The sequence below is a fragment of the Stegostoma tigrinum genome, chromosome 43 (genome assembly GCF_030684315.1).
Source record: "Stegostoma tigrinum isolate sSteTig4 chromosome 43, sSteTig4.hap1, whole genome shotgun sequence".
Lineage (NCBI taxonomy): Eukaryota > Metazoa > Chordata > Chondrichthyes > Orectolobiformes > Stegostomatidae > Stegostoma > Stegostoma tigrinum.
In genome coordinates, this window is record NC_081396.1 from 6,707,121 (window position 1) to 6,711,807 (window position 4,687).

The window sequence follows — 4,687 nt, forward strand, 5'->3', positions numbered from 1 at the left end:
GGGAGTGAGGGAGCAGGGGAGAGAGGGAGAAAGGGAGTGAGGGAGCAGGGGAGTGAGGGAGCAGGGGAGAGAGGGAGCAGGGGAGAGAGGGAGCAGGGGAGAGAGGGAGAAGGGGAGTGAGGGAGCAGGGGAGTGAGGGAGCAGGGGAGTGAGGGAGCAGGGGAGTGAGGGAGCAGGGGAGTGAGGGAGCAGGGGAGAGAGGGAGAAGGGGAGTGAGGGAGAAGGGGAGTGAGGGAGAAGGGGAGTGAGGGAGCAGGGGAGTGAGGGAGCAGGGGGAGTGAGGGAGCAGGGGAGTGAGGGAGAAGGGGAGTGAGGGAGCAGGGGAGTGAGGGAGCAGGGGAGTGAGGGAGCAGGGGAGTGAGGGAGCAGGGGAGTGAGGGAGCAGGGGAGTGAGGGAGCAGGGGAGTGAGGGAGCAGAGGAGAGAGGGAGCAGGGGAGAGAGGGAGAAGGGGAGAGAGGGAGAAGGGGAGAGAGGGAGAAGGGGAGTGAGGTAGCAGGGGAGTGAGGGAGCAGGGGAGTGAGGGAGCAGGGGAGTGAGGGAGCAGGGGAGAGAGGGAGAAGGGGAGAGAGGGAGAAGGGGAGAGAGGGAGCAGGGGAGAGAGGGAGCAGGGGAGAGAGGGAGCAGGGGAGTGAGGGAGCAGGGGAGAGAGGGAGCAGGGGAGAGAGGGAGCAGGGGAGAGAGGGAGCAGGGGAGTGATGGAGCAGGGGAGTGATGGAGCAGGGGAGAGAGGGAGCAGGGGAGAGAGGGAGCAGGGGAGAGAGGGAGCAGGGGAGAGAGGGAGCAGGGGAGTGAGGGAGCAGGGGAGTGAGGGAGCAGGGGAGTGAGGGAGAAGGGGAGTGAGGGAGAAGGGGAGTGAGGGAGAAGGGGAGTGAGGGAGAAGGGGAGAGAGGGAACAGGGGAGTGAGGGAACAGGGGAGTGAGGGAACAGGGGAGTGAGGGAACAGGGGAGTGAGGGAACAGGGGAGTGAGGGAGAAGGGGAGTGAGGGAGAAGGGGAGTGAGGGAGAAGGGGAGTGAGGGAGCAGGGGAGAGAGGCCGAAGGGGAGTGAGGGAGCAGGGGAGTGAGGGAGCAGGGGAGTGAGGGAGCAGGGGAGTGAGGGAGCAGGGGAGAGAGGGAGAAGGGGAGTGAGGGAGCAGGGGAGTGAGGGAGCAGGGGAGTGAGGGAGCAGGGGAGTGAGGGAGAAGGGGAGTGAGGGAGCAGGGGAGTGAGGGAGCAGGGGAGTGAGGGAGCAGGGGAGTGAGGGAGCAGGGGAGAGAGGGAGAAGGGGAGTGAGGGAGCAGGGGAGTGAGGGAGCAGGGGAGTGAGGGAGCAGGGGAGTGAGGGAGAAGGGGAGTGAGGGAGAAGGGGAGTGAGGGAGAAGGGGAGTGAGGGAGAAGGGGAGTGAGGGAGAGAGGGAGCAGGGGAGAGAGGGAGCAGGGGAGTGAGGGAGCAGGGGAGAGAGGGAGCAGGGGAGAGAGGGAGCAGGGGAGAGAGGGAGCAGGGGAGAGAGGGAGCAGGGGAGTGAGGGAGCAGGGGAGTGAGGGAGCAGGGGAGTGAGGGAGCAGGGGAGTGAGGGAGCAGGGGAGAGAGGGAGAAGGGGAGAGAGGGAGAAGGGGAGAGAGGGAGAAGGGGAGAGAGGGAGAAGGGGAGTGAGGGAGAAGGGGAGTGAGGGAGCAGGAGAGTGAGGGAGCAGGAGAGTGAGGGAGCAGGGGAGAGAGGGAGCAGGGGAGAGAGGGAGCAGGGGAGAGAGGGAGCAGGGGAGTGAGGGAGCAGGGGAGAGAGGGAGCAGGGGAGTGAGGGAGCAGGGGAGTGAGGGAGCAGGGGAGTGAGGGAGCAGGGGAGTGAGGGAGCAGGGGAGTGAGGGAGAAGGGGAGAGAGGGAACAGGGGAGTGAGGGAGCAGGGGAGTGAGGGAGAAGGGGAGTGAGGGAGAAGGGGAGTGAGGGAGCAGGGGAGTGAGGGAGCAGGGGAGTGAGGGAGCAGGGGAGTGAGGGAGCAGGGGAGTGAGGGAGCAGGGGAGAGAGGGAGCAGGGGAGAGAGGGAGCAGGGGAGAGAGGGAGAGAGGGAGCAGGGGAGAGAGGGAGCAGGGGAGTGAGGGAGCAGGGGAGTGAGGGAGCAGGGGAGAGAGGGAGCAGGGGAGAGAGGGAGCAGGGGAGAGAGGGAGCAGGGGAGAGAGGGAGAAGGGGAGTGAGGGAGCAGCGGAGAGAGGGAGCAGGGGAGAGAGGGAGCAGGGGAGAGAGGGAGCAGGGGAGAGAGGGAGCAGGGGAGAGAGGGAGCAGGGGAGAGAGGGTGCAGGGGAGTGAGGGAGAAGGGGAGAGAGGGAGAAGGGGAGAGAGGGAGAAGGGGAGAGAGGGAGCAGGGGAGTGAGGGAGCAGGGGAGTGAGGGAGCAGGGGAGTGAGGGAGCAGGGGAGTGAGGGAGCAGGGGAGTGAGGGAGAAGGTGAGTGAGGGAGTAGGGGAGTGAGGGAGTAGGGGAGTGTGGGAGCAGGGGAGAGAGGGAGAAGGGGAGTGAGGGAGAAGGGGAGAGAGGGAGCAGGGGAGAGAGGGAGCAGGGGAGTGTGGGAGCAGGGGAGTGTGGGAGCAGGGGAGTGAGGGAGCAGGGGAGTGAGGGAGCAGGGGAGTGAGGGAGCAGGGGAGTGAGGGAGCAGGGGAGTGAGGGAGAAGGGGAGTGAGGGAGGAGGGGAGTGAGGGAGGAGGGGAGAGAGGGAGCAGGGGAGTGAGGGAGAAGGGGAGTGAGGGAGCAGGGGAGTGAGGGAGCAGGGGAGTGAGGGAGCAGGGGAGAGAGGGAGAAGGTGAGTGAGGGAGCAGGGGAGAGCTGGGTGTTACAGAAACCATTGTTTAGGGATGGAGAGAGTCTCGAAGGGCAAGAGGGGATAGGAGACGGGAGTAGACCGTCCGGCCCCTCGATCCTGCTCGCCCCCACCCCGAGACGATCGCTGCTGATCATCCAACTCCTGTTTCCCCCTCTTTCTGCCACCCCCCCCCCCCCCTACCCTTCGATCCCTTTAGCCCCGAAAACATTCCGGCCCCCGGCATCTTTCTGTGACGGAGAATTCCCTCCCGCTCTCCGGGTGAAGACATCTCTCCCCTTCTCAGTCCATCCTCAGGCCGTGACCACCCCCACCGTTTCTGGGCTCCCTTCCCTCGGTCATCGGGGAATATCCTTCCCGCAGAGCATTTCCCCAGTTGGGGAACCCCCAGGCAGGAGGCCGTTTAGGACGGAGATCAGCAAACATTTGCTTGCTCTGGGGGCAGCAGCAATCCTGTGCCTGTCTCTAGCCCAGAGGTTCGTGGAAGCCGAGTCACTCAAGATATTGGAGAGAGGTCGAGTCATAGAGCTGTCCAGCGCGGAAACAGACCCTTCGGCCCAACTCGCTCGTGCTGACCCACATCTCCTAAAGTAATCCAGTCACATTGGCCAGCTTCTGGCCCCTGTCCCTCTAAACCCTTCCTATCCATGTCCCCATCCAGGCATCTTCTAAATGCTGTAACTGTACCAGCCTCCACCCACCCTCTGTGTGAAAGCTACCCCTCAGGTCCCTTTTAAACCTTCCCCCTCCCACCTTAAACCTGCCACGCTCTGGGTTCCCCCCCTACCCTTGGGTGGGGGGGAAAGACCTTGTCCATGCCCCTCATGATGTTATAAACCTCTATAAGGTCCCCCTGCTCAGCCCCCGACGCTCCGGGGAAAACACTCCCAGCCTCTCCCTGTAGCTCCAACCGTGCAACTCTTACCCGAACCCTTTCACACCATCCTCCCTACAGCCGGGAGACTGGGATTGGACGCAGTATTCCCAAAGTAGCCCTGATCAATGTTCCTGTACGGCCCCAACGTGGGCAGCGAGGGATGCCAGGAAAGTGAAGCTTTGTGATAGGCCCTCAGCCATGATCGTGCTGCAGGCTCGAAGGGCTGAATGGCCTCCTTCTAGTTTCCAGAAGGGGAACTATCTTCACTCGGTGCCGTGAATCTTTGGAACTCTTTACTCTGGGGGGGGGGGGGGGGGGCTTGAGATGAAGGTCAGGAGAGGAGCGAAACCACCCCACCCTTCCCAAGACGGGCCAGGATTGTACCAAGTGGATGGGCAGAATGATCTACTCCTGCTCCTATCTCTTACGTTATTGGGGAGGCCATGCTTCAGGGAGTAGCTCTCTTGGCCTCTCTCTGGAGGTCTCGGGGAGTTCCGTAAAAGGGTTTGGGATTGTCCATTTGGGTGGGGGGGGGGGGGGGGGGTTGAGACATGGGGTTGTGCGTGGCGCTAGGCAAATGCACTTCCCTTCCGGCCACCCGTCTGGACGGGCACATGGATAGGAAGGGTTGAGGGGGATGGGATGGGATGAGATTAACTTGGGCTATGTGGCCAGCCGATCGAAACGTGCACGCCCCCACAACGCCCAGCCCTGCTTCAACCTGCACCCGTCCTTGGCTGCCCTTGCCCGGGTTGAAGCCCTCACTAACAACCCTGTGTGACTCCAAGTCCTTTCCACCTGGCCCGCAGATGGCAGTGTGATCTCATTTATCCCCATGTCGCTCCCCAAACACATCCTCTCACACAGGAGCATTGTAGGAAGTAATTCATCCGCTTAATCGCATCCAGCTAATCCTAACAGCACAGTGGTTAGCGCTGATGCCTCACGGTGCATGGGTCCCGGGTTAGAACCCACCCCCGGGTGGCTGTCCATGCGCAGTTTGCACATTCTCCGCCCTTGTGC